The sequence below is a fragment of the Mytilus californianus genome, unplaced genomic scaffold, assembly GCF_021869535.1.
Source record: "Mytilus californianus isolate M0D057914Y unplaced genomic scaffold, xbMytCali1.0.p SCAF_11, whole genome shotgun sequence".
Taxonomy (NCBI): domain Eukaryota; kingdom Metazoa; phylum Mollusca; class Bivalvia; order Mytilida; family Mytilidae; genus Mytilus; species Mytilus californianus.
The window spans coordinates 28,436,675-28,453,280 of record NW_026262593.1 but is presented as its reverse complement, the minus strand read 5'-3'; the positions used below and the strand labels follow the sequence as shown (position 1 = coordinate 28,453,280).

General features: G+C 33.0%; 1 protein-coding gene across 3 annotated transcripts in view; it reads right to left on the bottom strand.

The window, feature by feature from the left end:
* The window catches only part of LOC127719846 (phosphatidylinositol 4,5-bisphosphate 3-kinase catalytic subunit alpha isoform-like), a 46,431-nt gene extending 30,325 nt beyond the window's left edge, over nt 1-16,106 (bottom strand). The window contains exon 1 of one of the 3 annotated variants that reach the window (XM_052226154.1): nt 15,980-16,106. The gene's annotated coding sequence lies outside the window, so the exon portion shown is untranslated. Of the gene's footprint in view, nt 1-7,228; nt 7,398-15,979 lie in introns of those variants that run through there. The other 2 variants (XM_052226157.1, XM_052226155.1) reach the window with 2 other exon arrangements.
* Nucleotides 16,107-16,606: the final 500 nt, after the last annotated feature.

Here is a 16,606-nt window from a genome sequence, read left to right as displayed (position 1 = left end):
TCAACTTTCCATCCAATTTATTATGTTTATAGTACCCTTGTACTTATAAAGTTTCTCCATCTTTATATTTTACATGTTCAATCTAACATTTTTTTTTTTCAGTATGTTCTTTAAATTTTTTACTTCATATTCTATAAAACATTTATTGCAACCAGAACATTTGTTTAACCATCTGCAAATAGCTTTTGTTTGCATACTCAGAAAATCATTCTAACTGTAAAACAAGGGTCATAGTTAATATATAAATTTCAATTTAAGCCTTGAAAGGAAGTATAGAATCCTCAAATAATTTTCAAATTATTATTTTTTTATTTGTCCTAAGACATTTAAAATCATTTATTTACCATCCTTTTATGATTATTTGTTCAATTTATATTTTATTTATATTCTTTTAAAAATTTTCATTATTAAAAGGAAAGTAACTTAAAACAGGATAAATCAAGGGAAGTAACCCAATAAATACAGTTTTTGTTACACAACGGCAGTTAGCCTGAGGTAAAAAATCATTGATTACCAGTATGTTTGACACCCAAGCTGACAAGTGAAGCCATATAATTATGCATGTTAATTGATTTACAGGTAAAATATAACTTCAGGTAATGTGAGTTACACCAGATGCCTGAGATGATATGTTGGGCAGAAATTTTTCATTCATGAAAAATTTCATACACGGGATTATAATTTTCCTCTTCAACCGGAGGTCGGGAGGAGACTCCTGAAAACAGGATTATTGTACTCCTGTCGGGAGGTTCACATGTATGCTATTCAAACCATATCATTATTATTTGCTTTTATATATAAATCAGAAATAACCAATTTAAAATGGAAAATTTTAAAGAAAAAAAAGGAAAAAAAAATCCCCCCCCCCAAATTTTTTGAACCCCCTTATGATTCATCGCCCCCACACTCAATCCCAGCTTTCCCTTTGTGGTATGGTACCTTGCAGTACAATTTTAGAGAGATCCATTCACTTGAACACAAGTTATTGTCTGGAAACTAGAAAAATGCTTGTTTTTTTGTCCCTTTTTGGCCCCTAATTCCTAAACGTTTAGGGCAATTACCCCCAAACTCCAACCCAGCTTTCCCTTTGTGATATGGAACCTTGCAGTACAATTTCATAAAGATCCATACACTTACAAACAAGTTATTGTCCTGAAACTAGAAAAATGCTTGTTTTTTGCCCCTTTTTGGCCCCTAATTCCCAAAATTTGGAGGAAATTACCCCCAAAAATCAATCCCAGTATTCCCTTTGTGATATGGAACCTTGTGATACAATGTCAGAGAGATCCATACACTTACACACAAGTTATTGTCATGAAACTAGAAAAATGCTTGTTTTTTGCCCCTTTTTGGCCCCTAATTCCTAAAATTTGGAGGCAATTACCCCCAAAATCAATCCCAGCATTCCCTTTGTGATATGGAACCTTGTGGTACAATGTCAGAGAGATCCATATACTTACACACAAGTTATGTCTGGAAGTTACAAAAATGCTTATTTTTGGCCCCTTTTTGGCCCCTAATTCCTTAACTGTTAGTACCATAACCCCCAAAATCAATCCCCACCTTCCTTTTGTGGTATTGAACCTTATGGTAAAATTTCATTGAGATCCATTCACTTAAACTAAAGTTAGAGTGCGAAAACTAATGTGTATTCGGACGACGACGCCGGACGACGACGACGACGCCGACGCCAACGTCATACCAATATACGACCACAAAAATTTTTTTGCGGTCGTATAAAAACTTAACGCTGAGCAATGAACCGTGAAAATGAGGTCAAGGTCAAATAAAACCTGCCAGACTGACATGACCATTGTAAAATATTTCCATACACCAAATATAGTTGACCTATTGCATATAGTATTAGAAAAAAAGACCAAAACACAAAAACTTAACTTTAACCACTGAACCATGAAAATGAGGTCAAGGTCAGATGACACCTGCCAGTTGGACATGTACACCTTACAATCATTCCATACACCAAATATAGAAGACCTATAGCTTATAGTATCTGATATATGGACTTGACCACTAAAATTTAACCTTGCTCACTGATCCATGAAATGAGGTCAAGGTCAGATGAAAACTGTATGATGGGCATGAGGACCTTGCGAGGTATGCACATATTAAATATATTTATTCTATTACTCATAATAAGAGAGAAATTAACATTACAAAAAATCTAAACTTTTTTTTCAAGTAATCACTGAACCATGAAAATGAGGTCAAGGACAATAGACATATGACAGATAGAAACTTCATAGCATAAGGCATCTATATACAAAGTATGAAGCATCCAGGTCTTCCACCTTGGAAAATATAAAGCTTTTAAGAAGTTAGCTAATGCCGCCGCCGCTGCCGGATCACTATCTCTATGTCGAGCTTTCTGCGACAAAAGTCGCAGGCTAGACAAAAAATTGGTATGACTTAAGACCAGTAAAACACTTATTATTGTAAAAGGATTCTTGAGTATTTTCATGTTCTTCAAATTTTTGTAAAATACACTGATCAAAAACCAAAAGTGTGAGTATAAATCTTATTGAATATTCTGATAAATTCTACAATTTTTCATATATGAATTCCTTATTTAAATTAGAACACTTGTTATTATGGTGCAATAGTTCTTTCAACTTATTACATCGGATGACCATGAGGTCATTCTGGTGTATTGTTGCCACAGACATTTCTACCCACATGACTTTCGTTTTTGACTGATAACCGAACGCAAAATAACATTCCTTATCGCTTGCTATATATCAATTTTATCAATAAATATTCATGAAAATAAATTTGAAGAACATAGATAAATGATATGAAAATGTTTTGTCATGAGAAATATATATATCAATAACAAATCAAGAATACCGAAAATTTGTGTAAATGCATGCGGAAGAATATCTCAAGAATGTTTTGTGGGAAAATAAGAATGCCTACTCAAATCCAATCTATTAGAAAAATCAAATTATTACAGAAGAGTGTCCACCATGCACTTGCACTGCACTATTATTAGAATAGTAGAATAGAGTGATATACAAATGGATGAAAATTATATATGCATATAACTGTTATATACAAATAGTAATATAATATATATCAACAAACCAGAGCATACTGATTTGAATCACTACAATATAATAGTTATTATGGTGAGGTTGAATTCCCTGTCATTTATTCATCATCCACACACGAAATTGTCTCGGAAAAAAATATATTTATGTACCTTAACCTCACTTTAAGGTATAGAGATGTGATTTTTTTTTCTGAGACAAGTGCTTGTGACCATCCACAAGAACTTGCGGTCATCCGATGTTCAGTACTTTAGTACTTTGATTTATACTTTTGTGACAGGTTAAAATTTATTTATATAAGCATATGGTTTTCTTTTCCGTCATATTGTTTACAACAAATTACATGTACTTATAGATTAACGGTAAACGGAAACAAAACAAGTCCGTATTTAGCAATAGGTACACTATACTTAGATGCTGTGGTTTCACCTTTATAAACTTTAAGTGTAAATTTGTCAAAAAGACCTTCATTATGTCTATTTCTTATTCTATTACCATACCATTTTATTATTTTAGTAAAAAGCCTAAGGACAATGTGAAAAATCTTATATTCTAATCCTAATTTATTTAAGTTTGCATGATATAAAGTCATTTTCAACTTTTTTTTATAAATGAGTATATCTTAAATAAACATGGCATTTCTATATTTAGTAACCAGCTGCAGTTTTGAGACTGAAATGTATGCAGACAAACAGTTAATGAATAGACAAAGTACAAACTATAGGCGGTTGGCACGAAAAATCACTCTCATAAAATTTCTGTGAATATAAAATTGAGAATGGAAATGGGGAATGTGTCAAAGAGACAACAACCCGACCATAGAACAGACAACAGCAGAAGGTCACCAACAGGTCTTCAATGCAGCGAGAAATTCCCGCACCCTGGGGCGTCCTTCAGCTGGCCCCTAAACAAATATATATACTAGTTCAGTGATAATGAACGCCATACTAAACTCCAAATTGTACACAAGAAACTAAAATTAAAAATAATACAAGACTGACAAAGGCTAGAGGCTCCTGACTTGGGACAGGCGCAAAAATGCGGCGGGGTTAAACATGTTTATGAGATCTCAACCCTCCCAATGGCTCTTTTCAGGAAAATTTTCCTGACCCAATAATAATTTTCCTGGCCTGTGCCATTGGGTTTGTGGTTAATTGTGAAGACTGTACTAGGGCTCCATATCTTTGCCATAAAGGCCCAACTATTGATTCAGACCATACTGTATGTTGGAGTGTCAGCCTCTCATTATATTAGTGGTAATGGTCTAGTAATGGGTCTTAACAAAGTTTTAAACAATATCTATGATTAAACAATGTAATTTATTAGAAGAAATCTCAAAAGATACAATAATAAACCATCAAAAAAGATATTATTTGTATTGTTTTTAACCAATAATAAACACTCAGAAAAGATATTATTTGTAATGTTTTTAACAAATGTAAAAAAAAAATTATTACACAATTACATTTTTACATTTATATTACTCAACCTTAGGTTATCTTTGTTAGTGCCATTTTTCACATTTAGTGAAATAAAGGTGTGGCAAAAAAAAAAAATCATTTGCTAAGAAAATTAGTGATAACAAAATTCAATGACATTGAAAAAACCATGTACCGGTAAGTAAAAGACATTAAAAAAGTACAAGAAGATCAATCAGAGTAAATAAAATGCATTTCAAGGGGAGATCAAGTTCAAAGTTCTTTGGGACCAGTCAGTTAAGTAAACAGCCCCTAGGCCTTGTGTGGTTTCACCCTTATAGCCAGTGCTGTGGTTATCTCAAGTGTATCTACATTTATCTAGTACACTTTTATGTCTATTCACCATATAAACAAAAAGTCAGAACCAAAACAATATTAAACAACCAAACAATCTTGAGGACTTATCAGATATATATACTTATATATTATTTCATTACTGGAATAAAAAAAACTTTAAATGACCTTACAAAAAAAATATTATTGTAAAACTTCACATGGGGTACAATTATTTATATAGAACTGATTTTTAAACAGTAAATATGCATTTGAAAAATAATTTTTACCTTGATGATTGCTGATCTTTTTATAAAATACAAGGAAATGCACAAGGTTTTCCTGTAACTTTTAAATTGATTTATTACATTGGTAGCATTGAATTACATTGATTTCCCAGTCAAATAAAAACCGATAATTTCACATGTGAAATAAACGTGGTTATTTCACTCTCTGACGTCATACAACAATAGGCGTTGTCAAGACGTCGATAACGTCGGATCAAAACAAATTGTGAATGCGTAGAAAAAAGATATAGTTCCTTACATTTTCTACATTAATTTCATTAAAAAAAGCCATTTGCCAATGTAATAAAAAGAATAACTAATCAAAGAATTCAAATATCGAAAAATATTCAACTCGTGACCGAACAACACTGATAATTAACTCATGCGCTACGCGCATTCGTGAATTATTGTGTTGTTTGGTCACTCGTTGAATATTTTTCTCTATTTGAATTCTTCAATTAGTTATTCTATAATTAATTTCATTTAACTGAAATAAAACAGATAATAACTTTAAGCCACCTCAGAAAAACACTAGACTGTCATTGGGTACAATTTCACTTCCTTTTATACAGCAACTCTATACAATAGAAGTAACAATGGTCTGCCATAGTGGTGAAAAATGTAAATTCCCAAGAAAGTTTTTAATGAAATATGGAAATGAATTCACAAGTAGTATTCTTTAAATTAACAATGAAATATATATAAAAGCATGTTTGTATAGATAATTCTCAAAGAAGTAAAATAGATACTAGTTATATAACACTTCCATGATTTTACATAGAACAAAAAGAAAACCTATTACTTTAGGTACAGTGGATAAAAGTTGATTATGCATGATGGTTCCATACATAATGTTTTAGGAATACATTGACTGAGATTAAACAGAGAATGACTGAATAGGACTGCATTTTATGGAACTTTCTCGGATGGACTGCTGAATTCAATTGTCTACTAATTTTCAGAGAAAAGCTAAGTGACATTGTCACTATTTTCACCGTACGGTTGTCTATAATTGCTTACATCCACTTCATTTAAACTTTGGTGGATAGTTGTCTCACTGGCAATCATACCACATCTCCTTATTTTTATATACTATAGTCCACACATTTGATCAATAAATTACTGTAAATTCAGAAATTATTGTTAGGTTTTCATTAATGCGAATAATGTGACTCCGTAATTATCACAATAATAAGAACTCACATTCTGATGTCTGATACATATATCTGATGTCTGATACATATATCTGCATGCAACTTTTTATCATATTGCAATAATTAATCTTGAATTTTGGTTGGCAATGTAAAAGTCGCAATAACAAATGTTCGCAACAATTTCTGAATATACAGTACCGGTACTTCAAAATTGTTGCTTGCTGTTTCTCCACTATAAAGCACATGACATTGAGGAGTATGAGCAAAGATTGATCTACTCATATTTTGAATAATGTGGCCAGGTAAGATATGAAGCCCTCCTGTTGACTATAACCTTGTAAACTACCAAGTTAAAAATAAGGTTCAGCAAGTTCAACGGGTCTTGTTCAAAGTTGAGGGTTCATATGTAAATAAAACATTACATGTAACATGTTCATAACCTGATATGCATCTAATATTTTCCACTGGATGTTTAAAACTGATGTATCCATACATCTATATGTAAGTGAACTTTTCAGTTATATGACAGATATTGTGGCTTTCCAAACCAAACAAGCAAAATGATCATCTACATGTATGAGATGAAAACAAACAGTTATCTTATTCTTTAGTTAACCATTTCAGAAATGGTGTACACTGTGGAAAATTATAAACCTTCTGATTGGTCCAAATGTCATATATCAGGACTCTGAGACTGTACAATGTAAAATATATTTTTGTATACATTTAAAATACACATTGTATTATTTTATATCAAGGAGATTCATTCGAACCACCAGATCCCCTTAGCCACTGGTATGGTCATTGTTAAATGATACATGATTTTACAAAGAGCTACTGCCAGATTAAAATTTTTTTTAAAAAGCTAGTTTACGTTTTGTACACTTTCCATGTTTGTCCTGAAAATAAGACAAAGGTTATGATCACAAGGTTAAAACTAATTATTAAGGGACATAAAATAAAATTACCTTGTTCCAGTAAATTAATTTCCAACACTCACAATATCAAATTAAAAGGCTGAAATAACTTTCCATATGAAGATTACCCTACCTTGAAATTAAATTTTATGGTTGATATTTTCTACAAGACATATTGCATGATGATACAATTGTTATATATGATATATAAGGAGTGTAAAAACACATCCTGTGCATTTATGTAAATTTTTGTTCCTAGTTGGTAAACATGTTTATTAAGAATGTGTTTACTGTAACTATCGGTATTCTGTATTGAATGTAATGTAGCATCTTTTGATGACTTTCATATTGATTTGTGCGATTAGTGTTTTTGTTTATCATTAAAATCAGTCATAGGAGAAAAGCCTACACAAACAAATCAACATTTTACTGTGTGTCTGATCCCGCACCCAATTACACACAATGATAAGGTCCATTTAATAGCAACAGTATTTAAATTAATTTCTCTTTCAGGTTATAAAAAGATTTGATATTTCTCAAGAGTTTTCTAACTAAATTGGTTTTTGAATGACCTTGATAGGGACCCTCAAGCTCTGTCAAGGTCTTTACTGGATGAGAAAAACATTACGAATATTTGAAGAAAATAGTTACAAGTATATTCTCGTTACAACAAAGTTCAAAATATATACAACCATGTTTCTATAGTGAACAATACTGTGGAATCATTATTATTTATAGGATACTAATTTTTCTTTGATTTCGTGGGTACAAAACAATGTATATGTAAACCACAAAGGAGTAGGCCCGGTTGGACCCCTTTTTGGCCCCACGAATGCGGCCACTTACATTTAAGACAAAAACCATCTGAAAAGTGACTTTTTATGGCATATTTGATCAATTTTTCATATCAAAGCTTGAATTTGAGTGCCTTTAATGACCAAATCAGTTCAAATCTTTGACAGAAACTAATTGAATCAACTGAATTAGACACTTAAGTGTTTAAAAAATGTCAAAAATCTTTTATCAGATGTACTTCGAATTTTAGGCCAAAATAAGCCAATACTGGACCTTCTCCTTTAAATCTTCAACAAAGTACACATTTTATATAGGCTTATATGCCGACTTTTGAGAAACCAAGAAATTAAATATCCAAGAAACATTTTCTCAATCCTCAAAAATTGATATCCAGGAAAAATAAATGAATGCACAGTTCTTTTTGAACCTGAAGCACATGCATGTTACTCTCATTATAAAGTCTCACTTTGTCATGCACTTGGTACCAAATCTCAGGTCTGGCAAGTCTCATGCAATTAGCACGAGACTCACACATTTTCATGCTTATTTGGCCGCATTTTTCTTTGATCTATTGTATTTCTCTTTGATCTTTACAATTTTGGCCAAATCTCATGCATTTGCTTCATGAAAACTTGGCAGTACTGAAATCTGGAACATGATAGATGTATCTTATGGCACATAAAAGATCTAGGTGACTTATCTGGTTACAAGTGAGTATAGGGACTGAAATGGCTTCTACTAAAGTAATAAATAACAAGTATTCTGAGAGTATTGCATAGCAATACATACTGGGTAGTCCCCTACCGGTTAAAAATTCATTGTATTGGAACAAAATGCTATCCTGATCTACAACTTGTCATGGAGTAAACTATATACCAATTATCAAATCAATATCTTCAAGCATGACAAAATAAAATGCTTCGCTGAGCGCAGCCTGATACGACCGCAGTGGTCGAACCCTGAACAGTTGGGGCAAATTTGGACACAATATTCAAGCTTGATACTATCTGAATTTGGATTGTGATAAAATTTTTGACATAATATAGGTTTCTGACACAAAATAAATGTGGTCAAAGATCTTACAAATCTAATGTGCAATACTGTGCAATTGAAGATTTCTTCTTGAAACTTTTCAAAAATTTCAAGGTTTTATTCATTGATAAAATGCTTCACTGAGCGCAGCCTGATACGACTGCAGAGGTCGAAACCCTGAACAGTTGGGGCAAATTTGGACACAATATTCAAGCTTGATACTGTCTGAATTTGGATTGTGATCAAATTTTTGACATAATATAGGTTTCTGACACAAAATAAATGTGGTCAAAGATCTTATAAATCCATTGTGCAATACTGTGCAATTGAAGATTTCTTCTTGAAACTTTTCAAAAATTCGAAATTTTAAAAATTTTGAAAAAAAAATATGAATCCCTTAAAAAAATCCCCTCCCAATTTTTTGAAACCCCCCTTGGAGCATTAACCCCAAAACTCAATCCCAGCCTTTCCTTTGTAGTATGGAACCTTGTAGTACAATTTCAGAGAGATCCATACACTTACACAAGTTAGTGTCTGAAAAATAGAAAAATGCTTGTTTTTGGCCCTTTTTGGCCCCTAATTCCTACATGTTTGGGGCAAATAACCCCAAACTCAATCCCAGCCTTTCCTTTGTTATATGGAACCTAGTGGTACGATGTCAGAGAGATCCATACACTTACACACAATTTATTGTCTGGAAACTAGAAAAATGCTTGTTTTTGGCCCTTTTTTTGGCCCTTAATTCCTGAACTGTTGGCCCTGTAACCCCTAAAATGAATCCCAACCTTCTACTTAAGGTATAAACATTGTGGTACAATTTCAGAGCAATCGAAATACTTATACACAAGTTATTATCCTGAAACTAGAAAAATGCTTGTTTTGGGCCCCTAATTCCTAAACGGTTGGGACCATCATCCCCAAAATCAATCCCAACCTTCCTTTTGTGGAATTGAACCTTCTTTAAAAATTTCATAGAGATCCATTCACTTAAACTAAAGTTATTGTCCGGAAACCAATGTGTCTTCGGATGCAGACGCAGACGACGACGGCCACATCATACCATTATACGATGCAATTTTTGCGGTCGTATAAAAATGCATGTTTTATACCCTTTTTTGTCCCCAATTCCTCAACGGTTTGGGCAATTACCCCCAAAATGAATCCCAACCTTCTACTAGTGGTATTGAACCTTGTGGTACAATTTCAGAGCAATCAAAATACTTATACACAAGTTATTGTCCTGAAACTAGAAAAATGCTTTTTTTGGGCCCCTTTTTGGCCCCTAATTCCTAAACAGTTGGGACCATCACCCCCAAAAACTATCCCAACCTTCCTTTTGAGGTATTGAACCTTTTACTTAAATTTCATAGAGATCCATACACTTAAACTAAAGTTATTGTCCAGAAACCAAATGTCTTCAGACAAAGACCCCAAAATTTGTTTGCGATCGTATAAAAACTGCAAAATTTCCTTAAAATTATCAATTCAGGGGCAGCAACCCAACAATGGGTTGTCTGATTCGTCTGAAAATTTCAGGGCAGACAGATCTCAACCTGATAAACATTTTTAACCCGTGTCAGATTTTCTCTAAATGCTTTAGTTTCAGAGATATATGCCAAATAAATGTGGATAGTGTCCACATGTGGACACAGATGATCATCATCCCCGCTTGCATATCATATAGTTATAAAGGGACATAACTGAAGAACGGTAAAAGTGATGCTACCCAAATTTGAACTTGATCTGAGTCTTGTGGTAATAAGCATTGTGTGTAAGTCTCATAACATTTGGTTGAGGCTAACTTAAGTAGACAACATGTACAGAAACTAAAAATTCTGCAATTTTTCTATTTGTAAACACGCATAACTCTAGAACAGTTGTGTATAAGTTTTATAACATTTGGTTGAGACAAACTAAAGTTAGAGAACGGAAACGAAAAATTCAGCAATTTTTATGTTTGTAAAGGGACATAACTCAAGAATGGTAAAAGTGTCGCCACCAAATTTCGTACTTAATCTGAATTATGTAGTAATAAGCATTGTGTATAAGTTTCATAACATTTGGTTGAGGCAAACTAAAGTTAGAAAACAGAAACAAAAAATTTGTACGTGATCTTAGTTTTGTGGTAATGAATATTGTGTATAGGTTTCATAATGTTTGGTTGGGGCAAACTTAAGTTACAGAATGGAAACTAAAAATTTTGCATTCTTTCGATTTATAAAAGTGCATAACTCAATAATGGTTAAAGTGACACTACCCAAATTCAACTTGATCCGTGTTTTATCAGTGGAAGTCAAAATTAAACATAGCATTGCATAAAGCATTGATTGTAGTTGATTCAACTATAATCATGGACAAAGGAAGATAACTCCAATTTTGAAAATTACTTGATATTTAGAAGAAAATATAAATTTAGCAATTTTTCCATTTATAAAGGGGCGTAACTCTAGAATAGTTAAAGTGATGCCACCAAAATTCAAACTTGAACTGTGTTTTGTGGTTATAAGCATTGTGTATAAGTTTCATAACATTTGGTTGAGGCAAACTCAAGTTAGAGAACGGAAACCAATTACGTATGGACAGACGGACAAGGGTAAAACTTAATGCCCCCACTGCTACGGAGGGGGCAAAAAAATGCATTTTACCCTTATGTTCTATTTTTAGCCATGTCGGCCATGTTGGTTGGCAGGCAGAGTCATCGGACACATTTTTTAAACTAGATACCCTAATGATGATTGTGGCCAAGTTTGGTTAAATTTGGCCCAGTAGTTTCAGAGGAGAAGATTTTTGTACAAGTTAACGGATGACAGACGATGAATGTCAAGTGATTGGGCCAGGTGAGCTAAAAAGTTAACAGAACAAGGGAGATAACTCAAATTGCACAGATATCTGTAATTTTTGTTATAAAACATTTACACTGTATTACAATCATTTTCATTAATGTGACACATCTGCAAATGTCTCAAGGTGGTTTTATTTGATCAAAAATGAAACATCTAATTTGGTGAAAATGAGATAGGTAGCGATTGTCTGTGCTGTTTCCAGTGTTACTCTCAATGATAGAGTTTGCAACTTCAAAACTAGAGGCTCTAAAGAGCCTGTGTCGCTCACCTTGGTCTATGTGCATATTAAACAAAGGACACAGATGGATTCATGACAAAATTGTGTTTTGGTGATGGTGATGTGTTTGTAGATCTTACTTTACTGAACATTCTTGCTCCTTACTATTATCTCTATCTATAATGAACTTGGCCCGGTAGATACAGTGGAAAATACTTGGTAAAAATTTACAAAAATTTACAAAATTTATGAAAATTGTAAAAAATTTACTATAAAGGGCAATAACTCCTTAAGGGGTCAATTGACAATTTTGGTCATGTTGCCTTATTTGTAGATCTAACTTTGCTGTACATTATTGCTGTTTACAGTTTATCTCTATCTATAATAATATTCAAGATAATAACCAAAAACGGCAAAATTCCCTTAAAATTACCAATTCAGGGGCAGCAACCCAACAACGGGTTGCCTGATTGGTAAGAAAATTTCAGGGCAGATAGATCTTGACCTAATGAACAATTTTATACTCATCAGATTTGCTCTAAATGCTTTGGTTTCAGAGATATGAGCCAAAAACTGCATTTTACCCTATGTACTATTTTTTAGCCATGTCGGCCATCTTGGTTCACGGGCGGGGTCATCGGACACCTTTTTTAAACAAGATACCCTAATGATGATTGTGGACAAGTTTGGTTAAATTTGTCATAGTAGTTTCAGAGGAGAAGATTTTTGTAAAAGATTACAAAAATTTACGAAAAATGGTAAAAAATTGACTATAAAGGGCAATAACTCCTTAAGGGGTCAACTGACCATTTTGGTCAAGTTGACTTATTTGTAGATCTTACTTTGCTGAACATTATTGCTGTTTACAGTTTATCTCTATCTATAATAATATTCAAGATGAAAACCAAAAACGGCAAAATTTCCTTAAAATTACCAATTTAGGGGCTGCAACCCAACAACAGGTTGTCCGATTCATCTGAAAATTTCAGGGCAGATAGATCTTGACCAAATAAACAATTTTACCCCATGTCAGATTTGCTCTAAATGCTTTGGTTTCAGAGATATAAGCCAAAATCTACATTTTACCCCTATGTTCTATTTTTAGCCATGGCGGCCATCTTGGTTGGTTGGCCGGGTCACCGGACACATTTTTTAAACTAGATACCCCAATGATGATTGTGGCCAAGTTTGGTCAAATCGGACGACGGACGCAAAGTGATGAGAAAAGCTCACTTGACCTTTCAGGTCAGGTGAGCTAAAAAAGAAAGTCAGTACATGCATTTTTAATGGTTTATCAATGCATGTAATTACACAGTTTTTGTAGCTTATCAACAACATTGATAAATCATTGTGTTATATTACCATAAGGATGTTAGACTGATTCACCTTACGTGTTTGCGACGTGATGTAACATTTGTAAGCATGTTAAGACAGTCAAAGTTTTGGCAATGATGCCATTTAGATATTTCATTGAACTGGCCCCTCCGATATTTGGACATTGTTTGATAACATGAACTATCTCGGGCAAAACATCCAGACCATCAAGTGATCAAAATTGTAAAGAAGGGAATTGAAAATTGTAAATCACTTGCGGTGTGTGTTGTGATTGGATACCGCTGCAGTCTGTCCCAATACCACAGCGCTCAAAACGGCCTAGGGAGAACACTGATACAACTTTTCAGAAACAGGTTACCATCTTGTACAATTTTTTTAATTTTGGGATTATCATTTGGGAAAAGGTACCAATTTTGTAACATTCACCATGATTTATCCTGCTTTAACCCTGACATTAGGAGTCTAGTTATTAGCATGCACTATTTCTCCGTTCTTTAACTCTTGCAGGTGTGCCACGTAAAACCTAATAGATAAAAATGCTAACAACTGGAACAGTTTAAAAACACATTGAGTGGCACATAAGCATGAAGGTAACACATGATTTTTTCTTTGAAATGGGGAAAATTTGAAGGTTCTCGGCAGGCTAAACGGAATAAAATGGCAGAAAATTGTATTTATCATTATTTCTGTAAAGGAATATTTAGGCCTTTTAAAATTACCTTCAACAATCAATACAATCTTATTAATATTTGTTTCATGCTTAACAACAAAATATATTTTAGAAAATTACCTAAATGCATGCCAGAAGAATGGAAAGCGATACTTGATTATAATTAAGTTATAGAAATTTCTTTCAGAGTGCCACCCACCATTTACTGGAAATGCCTATGATGTTCATCAGCAAAAAAAAAATTAAAGTGTGACATCTTTATTTTTAGTTATACAGTTGACCATGACAGTAGTGACAATTAATTACTGTTGCATGTATGACTTTTTACTTTTATCGGTAGTCACACTGTCTGTATCACTCTGCTCAGCTCTTAATAAAATTGCATATCACGGCTTTGTGACGTCAAATACATTGAACCGTCCTTAATAACTTTGACCTGCACATATTACCAACGTTGATAAGTTTGATCCAAACTTATCAAGTCATCTTCTAGTTTGCTGGTAAAACAAAGAAAAATTCTATCATGCAAACTATGCAAATGCAACCCGATAAATGGATTATGTGGTTATCTGGCTGCATATTGATATTGTAAAATATCAGCTGCTGAAAACAATATGAAGCCTTTTTGAACGTGCGCTCACTCGACAAAAAGCTTCTTATTGTGACTCGCAGCTGATATTTTACAATATCAATATGCAGACAACCTGATAATCGGTACTTATCAACCAAATAAAAGTAAAATATGTAAATGTGCATTTAGAAGAACAAATGAAGTGGTTAAAACTACAAATGTATGTATAAAAGATTTAGTGTTCAAATAAGAGTATAGAAGCAGACGTGGAGTGCTGTTCACTATAGATATTGGCAGACCTGGGAACAGTATATCTAACGGGAAATGAATCTGATAGGCTTTTCAGTATAAAACTAATAAAATCTCGGACTCCCGGAGACTTTGCGAGATTTATGGATTTTGGTAGCATCTGACTGAAAAACTGTTGGAACTGATGAATAATTCTAATCGTAAATAAATACAAGTTTTATCATAAAGTAGATATATTTTGTCATATAAAATGACCAAAATAAGTTTGATTTATTTAATGTGAAGTCTTTTAAATGGTTTGTGAATTTGGGAATGCAATTGGCGCCATTATTTTATTACCCTGTTTGCATTCTGTACCATTCTGTGATGAAATGAATGTGATTTTAACAAATTTGAAGTGACAGAATACAAGTTTGATACACTGGCATCACTATAAAACTAGTTTGAATGACATTTTATTGATATTATCAGTGATTATAAGAAATTATTAGGATAATTTAGCGAGTACATTTTTAATACATGTCCTTCTCTGTAACATATCTTTATTAACTATGACCCGATGATAAAATCGGCTACAATTAGGTAGTGTCAAGTCCTGTCAATATATATGTTCCTGGACAGACTGAAACTAAATTATTGGAGAGGGAATTTTGTCCCATTTCAGTGCATGTAATGTGAACAGAAAAGATAAATGCTGTATGAATCTTTGATGTAATATAAGTGCCTGAAAGTGGGCTTAAGGAAGTTTCCTAGTGTTTTTATCTGCAGGTACATGGATTAGAATTACATCTGATGGGGCTGAGATTAGTTGCGATCTGATCTTGTACAGTCTAGATCTGATAGTGATGGCTAATTTAGTGTGTTCTGCAGTCACTGAGATACACTGTAGTATTGTTCACATATTTCTCGTTTGAATTGTTTTACATTTTGTCCAACCCGTGTAACAACTGATCTTCATTTGAAGCTTTTGTCCTACATGTAAAAGGACTTATGGGGCACACCAAAGTCTTGGTGACGGTCCATATAACAGTGCAATAGTACTGTTCATGGTGATAGCATGTTAGTTGTATTGAAAGTTAAAAGTACTTACGTTGAAGGACCATCTGCTGGGAAACTTCTTCTGTGACAACAACTTAGAGGCCCAATAAAGAAATAATTTAACTATGGTCAAACTAGCACCTTCTCCTTGTTGTTGTTTTACTGCATTTTGGGGTCAATTCAGCAGTAAATATTTGTCTACAAATAATATGAAATTTTTTCGTAAGTATTGAATTGGGTATCTGACTTTCACATAACGTATTTTTGTGGTTTGAAAATATGCATCTTTTTCAATATTTTTAAGTACTTTGATTTATAATAGATATTTTTCGACTAATATAACTTAATACCAAAATATTATTTCAAATGATATAATACACACTTTTCCCTCGTATATAAATATTATAAAAGTATTATAATTATACACCAAATAAACAGCAAAATCTTAAAAATTGAGTTTCGTTCAATTTTACTTTTTTAAAATAAAAAATCACGCTATTTACGATGAATGCGGGACAACTCGACCTGGGGACAAGTCGGACCGAGTCCACTCGGACCGTCAATAAGACAACTCGGACCATCAATAAGTCAACTCGGATCGTCTATAAGGACAACTCAGACAAAGTATTAAAAGAGGATTTGAACTATATAAATTATTATAAAAATATTATTAAATGAT